This window comes from Salvelinus alpinus, chromosome 2 (genome assembly GCF_045679555.1).
Source record: "Salvelinus alpinus chromosome 2, SLU_Salpinus.1, whole genome shotgun sequence".
NCBI lineage: Eukaryota > Metazoa > Chordata > Actinopteri > Salmoniformes > Salmonidae > Salvelinus > Salvelinus alpinus.
The window spans coordinates 45,271,965-45,288,747 of NC_092087.1; positions in this window are offsets into that span (position 1 = coordinate 45,271,965).

Here is a 16,783-nt window from a genome sequence, read left to right on the forward strand (position 1 = left end):
TGAGATATGGCTTTTTCTTTGCAACTCTGCCTAGAAGGCCAGCATCCTGGGCATCTGTACGCCTATGTAAATATTCTATTTTAAAAATCTGCCGTTTCCAGCTACAATAGTCATTTACAACATTAACAATGCTCCACTGTATGTTTGATCAATTTGATGTTAATTTAATGGACAAAAATGTGCTTTTCTTTCAAAAACAAGGACATGTCTAAGTGACCCCAAACTTTTGAACGGTAGTGTATATTTACAAAAAATCTAAAAACCTGGGCTATATTGAGTAACAATAGCAGACACAAAACGTATACTCTGTATACTATAATGAAGCTTCAAATATAGATATTGGAATAGAACCAATGAACTGAAGTCACATTATCCAGTGAGTTGTATTGTGGTCCAATAATGTTGACCAATGTTGACCAGTGTCAGGGACAATATCTGTTCCAGTATAACAGCATTCCACTGACTGCTCCATAGAGAACACAGTATAAGGAACATTGCTTTACAGGTCCACACAAATACCCATTACATCCCTGAAAATGTTATCACACGAATAGAGTGAATTCCTCAAGCCCAAAAAAATAACAAACCTGAATACATGCCATTAATATTTTACACCTATTAACATTTCTGAGGAGATCCCTAAGGGCATCTCAAGGCCTTTTCTTACTATTTGGATTCAAGGTATTCAGCTATTAGAGGGCAGACAAGGATACATCCATAGAACACAAATTAAAGTGTCTTAGATTAGTCCTCCACTTCAATATTCTAAATGCCCTGCAGTATAGCCTATTGATGTTGAAATTGAAGATAGAGGAGCATGCACAATAAAGCGCTACGGAGGTACCTGGAGAAAAGGTAAAGATGGAAGATGTTGTTAATGCAATCCAGTGTTCTAATATTTGATATCAGGACCACGGGGCACGACTGGGCACTGAGGAATAGCAGAGATAGGATAATCTAATTGAGACTAATGCATCAGTGCACAATGACCTTGGTGCTGCCTGTAGACACTAAGACGAAGCAAGCACTGTCTACTATACCTCACATGATGCTACTTGAAATGCCATTGTGGAGTATTATTATGGAAATTAAAAAACTAACCACATCTCGCTTTGGGCCCCCAAAAGGCTACCTGACTGTATTTGCCTATTAGACATATGTTGGGTTTTGAAGGACAATATTGAAACAACCTTAAATATTATAATAGAAAATGGTCTGTCCATACCATGGTCTGGAGTCCAACCATTCTAGATAACGTTTAATATTTTCTGTCAATGTTTCTAGTCTCTCCATTTCTGGTCATCAAGGCACAGTGATCATAGACACAAATGGAACATCAAACAAGTCACATACCATCAAAAGAACCAGTTTCAGAGTTAAGCCCGCGGCATACTGCACCGTGAGGCTAGAAACACAGACTGCATTATAAACACAAACACATATAACTCTGGAGTTTGAACAGATTTCTTTGTTTCCCTTTTAGTGTGCACGGCAAGGAGAGAGGACAACGACACATTTTTCAATAACCATCCAACTTGTTAATGTGCATAACTTCATTTTAATAATTGCATTGCTGTATGTTTCTCCCCCCAGGGTTGCATACATTTGCATCCCTTTGCAGATCTCATAAATGTTATATCACTCACAAACGTCTGGTGGGTTGGTTCTGTTCGGTGCTAGGATAACTTTGGAGCTGTGGCTGTGCTTTTTTCGTCTTCTTCTCCCGTGAGTTTGGTTGGGTGGAATAAATGCACTCCAGAATACACCCTCAGGGTAGGTAGCTCCTCAGAGAATAAAACAAGACATAGTTATTTCTCTTCACAATGTTATTGAGTTCTTCTACTTTTAATTAATGTGGTATGTTGGGGAGCTTTGGTTCTGATCGAATTCTTTATCTCATTGGAAGACGAAAACACACAGCGAGCTGGAAATAACTACAGTATATACAAAATTGAATTAGAAACGTATTTTCATCCCAGACTGGAGTTATGATAGCTGTGGTGGGTTTTAATGATTCATATACAAAAGATTCACTATGATAAACATGTTGGCAACCTTGTAGTATCCTTATAACACATATCTATTTAGTAGTAACGAGTAGTCTTAGTCACTAACCATTATTAATGATGATAAAACAAAACCATAGAGTGTGAAAGCATGGCTGGCTACTGAATTACTAAATTGGACAACCAATTAATAATACAGAGGAGGATGGGAGACTGAATTCAATCGAGTACAGGCTTAATTGAATGAACAACAAAGACGATATGCAATTTGACATTTTCTGAAATAGTTTAGGGACTGGCCTTGTCTCCGAGGGAAGATCCTCAGAGTCAGATGATGTGATGGCAGGTAGCCCCAAGCGGGGCTGCTGGCTAATAGCACATGGCTAATAGAAAAGAGGAGACGAAACAAGACGCCATGTTGATATGTTGGTATTCATTCCCACCATGCCCGTAGATTAGGAAACAAAGTGCATTATGTTATGCTTACTGGATGAAGTTAAACGAGCATTCAGACAGCATTTCTGATATAACTTTTGGAAACTACATTATGACTTAATTTCATGTTGTTAAGAAGCCGATCTCCACCCTAGTAAACAGCCCTGCTTACTACCAGAACTTGTGGTGACGAGATACAAGATCGGTATAAAATGTAAAACAATACCAAGAGATTATGATTCTTTGTTCAAGTATCAGTTTTTGAGTACAATATGTTCGTAATGTTTTGGAATATTTACATTTCATGTGGACTATGCAGCATCCATGAATTCCACTCTGTTTATGCTTCCGTTAGCAGTTTTAAGTGTTTGTCTCGTGCTGAAGTGTTGATACATTTTTATTCCTCAGTGACTGCATAGCAACACACGCTGTTAGTGAGAGATTGAAATTGGTCCCTTAGCTTTGCCGAAAATATCCCAGGTGATGCAGGAACTAAGCAGGGGTATCAATTAAATGGAGAAGTTTGGATAAGACAAAGTTTGGTTAAAGTTATTTGGTCTTGCGTGTATGTGCACGCTTGCGTGCGTGTGTGACAGAGAGCTTCTAATGCTGCACTGACTGATACAGGCTTGCTGTCTACAGATCCCCCTCTATTGGTCTTAAATGGTATCACCAGTGGACTACAGACCACCTGTCAATGACAAAACTACCATCATCATAGCTATAGTCAGCCCACACAGACACACATACTGTAGAAGGCCAAATTGAGAGGCTGAGCCAAGCTTCAGTCAAATTTTGCACTAGTCCAAATGCTTAATTAAACTGGCCTTAGAGTGAATGCTGCTGTCAGTGGAAACTCTTGGATCGATGTCCAGAGTCCTCTCCATTCATTTGTTTGATATTAATAATTCAGAATGGGTCAACATTAACAGTTGAGTAACTAATGAATTTAGAGAGAAAACTGTCAGTTCTCTTCAGAGGAATTAACATTTATGGAGCAATGCTTTGTTCTCCATTATTCATCAAAGTTATTTAGAGTGTATTCCAAATGGCACCCTATTCCCTATAAAGTGCACCACTTTTGACCAGAGCCCTGTCACAAGTGTAGAGAGGAGTAGGCAGGAGGCAGTCACAGGTTTAGAACTACTGAATTTATTAAAGCACTATATATATATATATATATACAGTGGGGAGAACAAGTATTTGATACACTGCCGATTTTGCAGGTTTTCCTACTTACAAAGCATGTAGAGGTCTGTAATGTTTTATCATAGGTACACTTCAACTGTGAGAGAGACGGAATCTAAAACAAAAATCCAGAAAATCACATTGTATGATTTTTAAGTCATTAATTTGCAGTCCGTGTTGCCCAGCAACAGCCCCAAAACATCACTGCTCTAGAGGAGATCTGCATGGAGGAATAGGCCAAAATACCAGCAACAGTGTGTGAAAATCTTGTGAAGACTTACAGAAAACGTTTGACCTCTGTCATTGCCAACAAAGGGTATATAACAAAGTATTGAGATAAACTTTTGTTATTGACCAAATACTTATTTTCCACCATAATTTGCAAATAAATTCATTAAAAATCCTACAATGTGATTTTCTGGATTTATTTTTCTCATTTTGTCTGTCATAGTTGAAGTGTACCTATGATGAAAATTACAGGCCTCTCTCATCTTTTTAAGTGGGAGAACTTGCACAATTGGTGGCTGACTAAATACTTTTTTGCCCCACTGTAAGTGTATGTAAACTTCCGACTTCAACTGTATATACAGTGAAGAGTGGGGATTGGAACCAGGTGTGTGTAATGATGACGAGACAAGGGTTGATGAGTGAAGGGTGTTAGCCAGCAGCAGGTCCGGCAGCAGCTCGAAGGCCGGTGACGCCGAACTCCTGAGCTGGACAGAAGTGGGAGCCAAAGCGAATTCTGGTGTGACAGCCCCATAGGGTGCCATTTTGTCCACCATCATATTAGACTCACTTAAAAATAGATCTTACCAGTCTGCTGTACCACATGAACATTTTAAAGGGAAACCATCTCACCTCTAAACCTTGATTTTGCCTTATCTTTATTACAGCAAATGAATCAGCTCTTTCAAATGCCTAACTCAGATTGCCTTATGGCAGGCACTGACACAAGATGTCAAACTAAGCTCTACTTCGGCAGCTCAGCAGATCTCAGCTAAGGCATTAGCCTTCCTGGCTGGTTACTTTGAAAAATGATCGTTTTGTGAGACCCTATGTAATTTGGGGAGATGTCTTTATTCTGTATGTGTGTGTCATATCACAAGTGATTTTTGTGGCAGTGGCAGATGTAGCGTAGGTGCCGGTGGTTGGCAACAAGATTACTGTAGCTTCACACTACCCACTGGGCAAACACTGGTTGAATCAATGTTGTTTCCACGTCATTTCAACCAAAAAATTCTATATGATTACACTGAATCAATGTGGAAAGCTGATTGGATTTGAAAAAAGTCATCAACTTAACGGAATTTGACCCACATTTGAACCTAAATCCAATGACATGGTGACATTTCTTGTTGATTTCACGTTGAATTCCCGTTAGTTGACAACTCAATCAAATCAATACTAGACAATGAACTGACGTCTAGCTAGCTATTTGTGTAGGTAGCTATCAAGTAAACACAATGATATAGTAACTTGTTGACTTAACTCTAGAATGCCTACTTCAAGTGTTTTAGTACTAGTCTGTAATCTCAGGACTTAACCTATGCCTTTTTTTTTTTTTGGCGTTACCTTCCTCAACACTAGAGGAAACAGTCTCCTCTGGACATTAGAAGCTATAGCTGTGTACAGGTACAGTAATCGGTAAGCTGCTCTGACAGCTGATGCTGAAAGTTAGAGAGGGAGATATAAGACTCCAGCTTCAGAGATTTTTGAAATTTGTTCCAGTCATTGGCGGCAGAGAACTGGAAGGAAAGGCGGCCAAAGAAAGTGTTGGCTTTGGGGATGACCAGTGCAATATACCTGCTGGAGCGCTTGCTACGGGTGGGAGTTGCTATGGTGACCAGTGAGCTGAGATAAGGCGGGGCTTTACCTAGCATAGACTTATAAATGACCTGGAGCCAGTGGGTTTGGCGACGGATATGTAGTGAGGGCCAACCAACAAGAGCATACTGGTCGCAGTGGTGGGTAGTATATGGGGCTTTGATGACCAAACAGATGGCACTGTGATAGGCTACATCCAGTTTGCTGAGTAGAGTGTTGGGGGCTATTTTGTAAATTACATCGCCAAAGTCAAGGATCGGTAGGATAGTCAGTTTTACGAGGGAATATTTGGCGGCATGAGTGAAGGAGGATTTGTTGCGAAATAGGAAGCCGATTCTAGATTTCATTTGGAGATGCTTAATGTGAGTCTGGAAGGAGAGTTTAGAGTCTAATCAGACACCTAGGTATTTGTAGAAGTCAGAACCGTCCAGAGTAGTGATGATAGTCGGGCGGGCGGGTGCGGGCAGACATCGGTTGAAGAGCATGCACTTAGTTTTACTAGCATTTAAAAGCAGTTGGAGGCCACGTAAGGAGTGTTGTATGGCGATGAAGCTCGTTTGGAGGTTTGTTAGCACAGTATCCAAAGAAGGGCCAGAAGTATACAGAATGGTGTCGTCTGCATAGAGGTGGATCAGAGAATCACCAGCAGCAAGAGCGACATCATTGATATATACAGAGAAAAGAGTCGGCCCGAGAATTGAACCCTGTGGCACCCCCATAGAGACTGACAGAGGGCCGGACAACAGGCCCTCCAATTTGACACACTGAACTCTGTCTGAGAAGTAGTTGGTGAATCAGGCGAGGCAGTCATTTGAGAAGCCAAGGCTATTGAGTCTGCCGATAAGAATGAGGTGATTGACAGAGTCGAAAGCCTTGGCCATGTCAATGAAGACGGCTGCACAGTACTGTCTTTTATCAATGGCGGTTATGATATTGTTTAGGACCAGCTAGGATACCAGAATGCATAGTGGAGAAGGTACGGTGGGATTCGAAATAGTCGGTCATCTGTTTATTAACTTGGCTTTTGAAGATTTTAGAAAAGCAGGGCAGGATGAATATATGTCTATAACAGTTTGGGTCTAGAGTGTCTCCCCCTTTGAAGAGGGGGATGACCGTGGCAGCTTTCCAATCTTGAGGGATCTCAGACAATACGAAAGAGAGGTTGAATAGGCTAGTAATAGGGGTTGCAACAATTTCGGCTGATAATTTTAGAAAGAGAGGGTCAAATTTGTCTAGCCCAGCTGATTTGTAGGGATCCAGATTGTGCAGCTCTTTCAGAACATCAGCTGTCTGGATTTGGGTGAAGGAGAAGCGGGGGGGGGGGGGGGCAAGTTGCTGCAAGGGGTGCTGAGATGTTGGTCGGGGTAGGGGTAGCCAGGTGGAAAGCATGGCCAGTCGTATAAAAATGCCTATTGAAATGATCAATTATCATAGATTTATCGGTGGTGACAGTGTTTCCTAGCCTCAGTGCAGTGGGCAGCTGGGAGGAGGTGCTCTTATTCTCCATGGACTTTACAGTGTTCCAAAACTTTTTGGAATTAGTGCTACAGGAAGCAAATTTCTGTTTGAAAAAGCTAGGCTTAGCTTTCTTAACTGACTGAGTATATTGGTTCCTGAAAAGTTGCATATCGCGGGGGCTGTTCGATGCTAATGCAGAACTCCACAGGATGTTTTTGTGCTGGTCAAGGGCAGTCAAGTCTGGGGTGAGCCAAGGGCTATATCTGTTCTTAGTTCAACATTTTTTGAATGGGGCATGCTTATTTAAGATGGAGAGGAAAGTACTTTTGAAGAGCAACCAGGCATCCTCTACTGATGGGATCAGTTAAATATCCTTCCAGGATACCCGGGCCAGGTCAATTAGAAAGGCTGAAGTGTTTTAGGGAGCGTTTGACAGTGATGAGGGGTGGTTGTTTGACCGCAGACCCATTATGGACGCAGGCAATGAGGCAGTGATCACTGAGATCCTGGATGAAGATGGCAGAAGTGTATTTAGAGGGCAAGTTGGGAAGGATGATATCTAAGAGGGTGCCCATGGTTATGGGTTTAGGGTTGTACCTGGTAGGTTCCTTGATAATTTGTGTGAGACTGAGGGAACCTAGCTTAGATTGTAGGATGGCCGGGGTGTTAAGCATGTCCCAGTTTAGGTCACCTAACAGTACGAACTCTGAAGATAGATGGGGGGGCGATCAATTCACATATGGTGTCCAGGGCACAGCTGGGGGCTGAAGGGGGTCTATAACAAGCGGCAACGGTGAGAGACTTGACGAATTGCAGAAGTTACTGCATTATCCAAAATGTACAAATACAGTACTATACTACTGTACAAATATTTCCAATTCATAGAGAGCAGGGCAAAGATCTAAAATGTATTGGCATTGGATGTTGGAATGATATACTGTAGATGTATAGTACCTGAGTCATAAAGTCCCTGATATAATGTTACTGAGGATAAAGAGGCAGATAAACCACAGAGGGTAGAGAACTCTCTAAGGTGGTTTTAGTTAGACATTTTCAATCTGTAGCTGCGTCCTTTTGGCAGGCAAGGTGAAAGATAATAACAGTGCTGCAGGAACTGCACCTATATGACCACAAACTCATCGGGACAGACATGAGAGTTTAAAAGATACAACGCTAATGCTAATGACTCCTCTCTTTCTAAAAACCTAATTTTCCCAGCCATTTTACATGATAACCTGCAGCACTCAAGTCTGGGTCCTACAATTTGCACCAATAGCTAAAAGGTAAAAAGCAGTGTTTTCTGTCGTCTGGCATTCCGTGTTTAATAATTTTTGACTGAGTTTAAATTACCTGTCATAAAAGTGTCAAGGATTTTCCAACCATTTCACTGGTTTCAGGCAGTCGTCTCCTTTATCATCGCTAACAGTTTTTCCATTAAGGAGAAAATAGAAAAAGGTATTGCGATAAAAAAAGTGAATAAAGCACAGTATAGCAGATGAATGCAGCAAGAAACATACAATGGACCATTAAATGTCCCCAAGGACGTTCCATTCTGAATTCATTCTGTTATCGTTTAGGCAAATCTCAAAACAGTAATGTTTTCTTCAATAGCGTTTTTACAATAGGCTACATACTGGAGCAAACTATTGCGTAGTGAATCACTTTTCTAGAGAACAGAGTGAAGATGCCATAAAGCAATGAATCAATGACTACTATACACTAATACAACATACTGTTTCGGCTACAATAAACTTCAATAAACTTCAGGGGTCTTAAACAAGGCCTTGACATAAGTCTGGTTTAAAAAGAGACCCTCTTCTTCCTCTTCATTTCAGGAAGAAACAGGTTGGTTCAACTTTATATGAACAACCTTATATACTGTGGCTTTACTGGAACAAGCTGAACTCTCTAATTATATTTCAAGTCATGTGTGCATATTACACGCAAACTGTATGTCTAAAATATTGCAAATGTCTTATGTTACAGGTGTTTTATTTACATGTAGCGCTGATACAGCTTCCAGTAATACTGTAAGTCAACAGAATACAGTGAACACTATAAAGGATTAGCTTGGAGGAAAAGACAGATTGTTTACCAGACAATGGACTGTTTTGCATGTAATCAATACAACATTAGCAGGACTGTTTCCCTGTAAGCTGTGAGTGTGATTTATGTACATACATTTCCATATTGATGGACTAGACCAACGTTGCTGTTTTGACTAGTCAGCCATTTCGCTGTAAATCAAAATCTAAATTTGTGATGATGTACTGAGCGTTGTGGTGTTCTGAGAAATATTTCCTTGAACTTAGTGTCCTAATTGTTGTCTCTATATTGTCTTTGTTGCTGTACTGTATTGTACTATAGTTGGGGTTGCAAAGGGAGAGTACATTACTGGAGTCTATCTGAAGTTTACCAGTAAACTACCAGCATTTCGGTAACTTTCATGGTTTATTTAGAATTGTATAAGATGACATCTAATGACTTTTTGGGTACTTCATTGTAAAATATAAAATAGAATGACAAAGCTGTAAAACATTATCCTAAATATAAACCATCAGCTTAGTGAATACCTTTGGTGTTTAATGTGAGGGTTTCAGCATTAAAAATCCTTTATATATTTATGTTACACAATTTTATTTATTCTACAATGTCAATATGTATTTGCTGTCAATGTTTTGGCCTCAAACTAGTGGCAGTTGTGAAATAAGTTAATAGTTGGAATAGTTGCAGAGTTAATTGAAAATAAGGCCATTGTTGATTTTTTTATTTTACTGAACAAAAATATAAATGCAACATGTTTCATGAGCTGAAATAAAAGATCCCAGAAATGTTCCATAAGCACAAAAATAATTTCTCTCAAATGTTGTGCACAAATTTGTTTACATCCCTGTTAGTGAGCATTTCTCCTTTGCCAAGATAATCCATCCACCTGAAAGGTGTGGCATATCAAGAAGCTGATTAAACGGCATGATCATTACACAGGTACACCTTGTGCTGGGGACAATAAAAGGCCACTCTAAAATGTGCAGTTTGGTCACACAACACAATGCTACAGATGTCTCAAGTTTTGAGGGAGCATGCAATTGGCATGCTGACTGGAGGAATGTCCACCAGAGCTGTTGCCAGATAATTTAATGTACATTTTTATACCATAAGCAGCCTCCAACGTTGTTTTAGAGAATTTGGTAGTACGTCCAACTGGCCTCACAACCGCAGACCATGTGTAACCATGCCAGCCCAGGACTCCCACATCCAGCTTTTTCACCTGCGGGATCGTCGGAGACCAGCCACCGGGACAACTGATAAAACTAAGGAGTATTTCTGTCTGTAAAAAAGCCCTTTTGTGGGAAAAACTTATTCTGATTGGCTGGGCCTGACTCTCAGTGGGTGGGACTGGCTCCCAAGTGGGTGGGCCTATGCCCTCCCAGGCCCACCCGTGGATGCGCCCCTGCCCAGTCACGTGAAGAAGATTCCATAGCTTTGGTAAATTACCAGTAGCTATTTAACCCTAACTGTGGTACAATAAAACATATCACAAACGACAAATGACAAATCAGAAGAATCTCCGCACACTGAGAATTTTATGAAGGAACTCCGAATGAAGAAACCCTGGACAATAACGAGTGCTACACACTGTATGAATGTGAAAGAAGAAATCACTCTCTGGACACAGTAAGGTTGTGATGGACAGAATCCAGCATCTAGAGTCCAGCATAACATGAAACATGATGTCCCATGTAGGCTATCAGACATGATGGTCACTCATAGACCTGGAGCACGGAACTCAGACACACAGGCATGCACACACGCATACACACACACACACAAAATATAGAAACAGGATTTTTATTTTTTTGTTGAGTGAATCAAATAAATTATATATAGTCATAGCCTGAATTAATGGTATCGGCAATAATATTTCAAAAATGATATTGTAATAGAATGTTAATCAAATGGATCACTACTGTGCATGGTTCTAACTTTATTGCAGATTTTTCACTATGTTTCGGTAGTGACAAATTTTGTGGGGTGGTAAGGAATTCAGGTAAATATTTCTAATAAGCAATACAAATCAAGTGTGTGAGTAGTACATACAATGAGTTTGCAAAACATTAGGAACACCTTACTAATATTGAGTTGCACTCCCCTTTGCCCTCAGAAAAGCCTCAATTCGTCAGGGCACGGACTCTACAAGGTGTCAAAAGCGTTCTCCAGGGATGCTGGCCAATGCCTCCCACAGTTGTGTCAAGTTGGCTGGATGTCCTTTGGGTGGTGGACCATTCTTGATACACACGGGAAACTGTTGAGATTGAAAAACCCAGCAGCGTTGCAGTTCTTCACACACTCAAACCGGTGCGCCTGGCACCTACTATCACATCTTGTTCAAAGGCACTTAAATATTTTGTCTTGCCCATTCACCCTCTGAATCCATCTCTCAATTGTCTCAAGGAATAAAAATCCTTCTTTAATCTGTCTCCTCCCCTTTATCTACACTGATTTAAGTGGATTTAAAAAGTGACATCAATAAGGGATCATAGCTTTTACCTATGTCATGGAAAGAGCAGGTGTTCCTAATGATTGTACTCTCAGTGTATGTCTACCTGACATATGTTGGAAGACATATGTGCTGAAAGTTTGGAAGAAATAGGATACAAATGTGAAAACATTTTCAAAGCAACATTTACCCATAGCCTGAATAAATGGTACATAATTGATGCACGCAGTCGTACATTATGTAAAAACCGTCAACATGAAATTGTTTTAAAAAATAATAAAGACGTACTACACAGTACCAGTCAAAAGTTTTAACACACCTACTCATTCAAAGGTTTTTCTTTATTTTTACTATTTTCTACATTGTAGAATAATAGTGAAGACATCAAAACTATGAAATAACATATATGGAATCCAAAAGAGTGTTAAACAAATCCAAATATATTTTATATTTGAGATTCTTCAAAGTAGCCACCCTTTGCCCTGATGACAGCTTTGCACACTCTTGGAATTCTCTCAATCAGCTTCATGAGGAATGCTTTTCCAACAATCTTGAAGGAGTTCCCACATACGCTGAGCACTTGTTGGCTGCTTTTCCTTCACTCTGCGGTACAACTCATCCCAAACCATCTCAATTGGGTTGAGGTCGGGGATTGTGGAGGCCAGGTCATCTGATGCAGCACTCTATCACTCTCCTTGGTCAAATAGCCCTTACACAAACTGTAGGTCTGTGTAAGAGCTGTTTGGGGTTTGTTTGGGGTTGTTTGGGGTTTTAGGCTGGGTTTCTGTACAGCACTTTGATATATCAGCTGATGTAAGAAGGGCTATATAAATAAATTAGATTTAGGTGTGTTTTGGGTCATTGTCCTGTTGAAAAACAAATGATAGTCTCACTAAGCGCAAACCAGATGGGATGGCGTATCGCTGCAGAATGCTGTGTTAAGTGTGCCTTGAATTCTAAATAAATCACAGACAGTGTCACCAGCAAAGCACCCCCCACACCATAACACCTCCTCCTCCATGCTCCACGGTGGAGATCATCCATTCACCTACTCTGCGTCTCACAAAGACACACCGGTTGGAACCAAAGATCTCAAATTTGGACTCCTCAGACCAAAGGACAGATTTCCACAGGTCAAATGTCCATTGCTCGTGTTTCTTGGCCCAAGCAAGTCTCTTCTTATTATTGATGTCCTTAGTAGTGGTTCTTTGCAGAATTTCAACCATGGAGGCCTTCATGCAGTCTCCTCCGAACAGTTGATGTTGAGGTGTGTCTGTTACTTGAACTCTGTGAAGCATTTATTTGGGCTGCAATCTGCAGTTAACTCTAATGAACTTATCCTCTGCAGCAGAGGTAACTCTGGGTCTTCGTTTCCTGTGGCAGTCCTCGTGAGAGCCAGTGTCATCATAGCGCTTGATTTTCCAGATTGACTGACCTTCATGTCTTAAAGTAATGATGGACTGTCGTTTCTCTTTGCTTATTTGTGCTGTTCTTGCCATAATATGGACTTGATCTTTACCAAATCGGGCTATCTTCTGTATACCTCCCCTACCTTGTCACAACATAACTGATTGGTTCAAAAGCATCAAGAAGGAAATAAATTCCACAAAATAACTTTTAACAAGGCACACCTGTTAATGGAATTGTATTCCAGGTGACTACCTCATGAAGCTGGTTGAGAGAATGCCAAGAGTGTGCAAAGCTGTCATCAAGGCAAAGGGTGGCTACTTTGAAGAATCTATTTAGATTTGTTTAACACTTTTTTGGTTACTACATGATTCCATATTTGTTTATCATAGTTTTGATGTCTTCACTATTATTGTTCAATTTAGAAAATCGTTTAAAAAAAGAAAAACCCTTGAATGAGTAGGTGTGTCCAAACTTTTGACTGGTACTGTATATGGCTACAAGGTAGATGAGAGAGAGGTGAATGAATGAGGGAGGGAGGGTGGAAGAGAGAGAGCGAGGAAAAGAGAAAGAGAGAGAGATTTCGTAGATAAAAATAAACTCCCCTAGCACTGATGTAAAAACTTGATCATTGGCACCCAGTCTTAGAGAGGCGGAAACATGCAGGGGCGCCGCCAGGGATTTTGGGCCCCATGAAAAGATATCACATTGGCCCCCACCACCACAGGCCACACCAACCCTGCGCAATTGCTGTAACCACACACCTCCAGAACCCAATCGACCCATTCAAAGCTTTAAATAACTCTACCTTTGCAGGCTTGCAACTCTCTTGTAGTCCAATAGTTACTGTATGATATTTACTGACAGTGAGCTGTGAAAATATAACACTGTGCAGACATGCATGCAACATTCTGCATACAGTGGAATTCACTATTTGATACCCTCTATAAGAAATGTGCTAAAGTCCATCTTTTACAGTCCAAATGTAATTTTAATGTTAAAATTCTTGAATGGAAATTCTCTTAACATGAATGAATAACTTAAATAAATATAACTTAAATATACATTAGCCTCTTCAATTAAAATAAATTAACATTATCATCTATAGAATGATATAACAAACAAAATAATAAAATCAGCAGCAGATTTTTGAACTAAGTACAAATACCAACTAGAAAATAAGCAGCTGTAAAAGTGGAAATGAAAAATGGAAAACAAAATGGAAATGAAAAGGCCTGATGGTGGCGCTAGAGGAAAGGTCAAGTGTTCAACAAATCAATAGGTATCTTCCACTTGGTGTCTTGATTGTGCACAACAAATATTATGGCAATCCAGCCATTACTTTCAGATATATCTTGTTCTCAGTCTGTTCTCAGTCTTGTTCTCAGCCTTTGGGCATCATTTGTGTAGTGATCCAATATCCATAGCGATGCCATTTAACAGTTTTCACTGGCCCTTACTCAGACTTACTCACCAAGAGCCCAGCGCTGAGCCTTCTTGCTAGCAAAGTCACTGATCAAGTCTTTGAAGTCCAGCTTTCTAGCTAACTGACTTTCAATGGACAGCATGGCAAGACTGGGACATAGTGGACCTCAAATAGTTTATTAGTTTTAGCTTACTGAAAGCTCTCTCGCCACTAGCAACAGTCACAGACAGTGTGCAAAATATACGTAAAGCAATGCACACTTCTCCAAAAATGTTTTGCAGCTGCATTTTACAAATTGCTTTCAGGAGACCAAGAGGGGACAAGTTAGGTGGGAAAGTGGCAGCACATACAGTGTTCAGGTGTCTTACTTCATTTTGAAACTCAGGTATAAGATCTCTGGAATACTTTATGATCACTGGTTGCTACACAGAAGGAACTTTATCCTCACTAATCTGCCCAACTTTCAGAACAGCAGAAAATGATTCTACAATTTTTGCAGTGGTGTGGAACCTAGTGTCCAAGTCACTTGTGTTGTCCATAGCAGTAAAAAAACACTGTGTTCCGAAACACCATTGCTGCACTGTCCTGAGCTGTCTCCTCTTGAGAGGTCTCATCATGGAATCTCTTCCTTTTCCTCTAGCGGCTGTGTTCCTTGCTAAATTGAGGTGCAACATCCATTTGCGTAGCAATCAGTGTTGCCTCAGACAGCAGAGACTCCCATCCAGCTTTAAGAGCCTACATCTCTTCCTTTAAGGCTCTGATTGTCACGTTCGTCATAATGATTGGACCAAGATGCAGCGTGGTATGTTTCCATCCCTTTTATTAGGAAGAGAAAACTAAAAACAAATAAAGCGAACAAACGAAACTCGAAGCTCAAAATTGTGCTCGCAGGCAACTATACCTAGACAAGATCCCACAAAGCACAATGGGGAAATGGCTACCTAAATATGATCCCCAATCAGAGACAACGATAAACAGCTGCCTCTGATTGGGAACCATACCAGGCCAACATAGAAATATAATTCCCCTAGATAACCCACCCTTAATCACACCCCGACATAACCAACAAAGAGAATAAACAGCTCTCTATGGTCAGGGCGTGACACTGATGTTGGCTGCAACTGTGTCAAGTGAGATTTTTCCTGACTGGAGAATCACATTCCTTTCCTCAATGCATTGCAGTACCTGCAATTATGCTGACAATGACATGACATGTCATTCAACACAATGCTGCTCACCTCCTTCTTCAGTTGGAAGTAGGGTTCAGGGGTTCAGGGGTATCGGGATGGGGAGGCAGGGCTGCTGAGCCTGAAGCTGTATCTGGAGGGCCTGGCATCGGGCAGGGGCAGGGACAACTGATTTAGTATGAATAGCTTGCTAAAAGTTTGCCTGCATTGATTAAATGTCGGCTAAAAAAGGAGCGAAATGTTAACACTCTGAATTTTCTGTGAAGATATTAAGTAACTAATATTAGTGGAGCAAAAGTAGGGGGGCAATACAGAGGCTCTCTTGATGTTTACTTTTCGCTAAGAACAAGAAAAGGAAAAGAAACCGTTAGTTTTATTAGTACATTGTAAATAAAATATTATATTAATGATGATAGGTTAATAATTTAATATAGAAAAAAATTGACCGAATGTTCTAATATTTTTTAGGGCCCCTGTCAGTCACAGACCCATAGAATCGTCTTAACTTTTCCCCCCATACGGCGCCCCTGGAAGCAGGCATAGGAGAGAGGAGAAGGAGAAGAGAAGTCCACAGATAAAACAAGGCTGGGATTCAAAGATCACAGGGGGATGTACAGTATAAGTGGCAGAGTTTGAATCAAGACTGTATACACAATGTATGTGGCATATTATTACAGAAGCATCACAAACCATATCACAGGATCATGAACTGGACCTCATACCAGTTCAGAGTTGCATCCTGAAATTGCCCCTTTGATCTTCAAGGTGTTAGCTAAGTGGTTCAGAACATTTTCCCAGACAGGGTTGCGGGCTGGCTGACTGGCTGGGTAGCTTACTGTAGTAGCCTACTGTACCCCAGAGCGTGATTGTTATGGGTCCTTATAGGATTACACTAGATCCCTCAGCACGATCCCCCACAGGATTACAGGGCTCTGGGTCAGTGGCTACAAGTGGTGTTATGTTGTGCGGTGGTCCAACAAACCTGGAGGAATATGAGGAGATGAGTGCTGAGGAAGACGTGTGTGAGGCAGGCTTTTAGAGGAGGGCCTAGGAGGCAGTCTAAGGGCAATGGGTCATTTCCTACACATGGTGTTTGTGTTGGTGTGGTGTTCCACCTTTGGATGAGTGTGAGAAGAGAGGAGGACCTGAGGAGGCTGTGTGAGAGGAGAGGAAGGCACGAGAGGCAGACAAAGGCAGAGGAGTGTAAGGAGAAGAGAGAGCCTGAGAAACAGACTGAGGAAACCGTGTGTGTGAGATGCAGGCTTTGGAGAAGAGGGCCTGGGAGGCAGAGTGAGGAAGCCGTACCGTGTCAGAGCCGAGGCACGGAGGCATGCTTTTAATAAAGGAGGAGGCA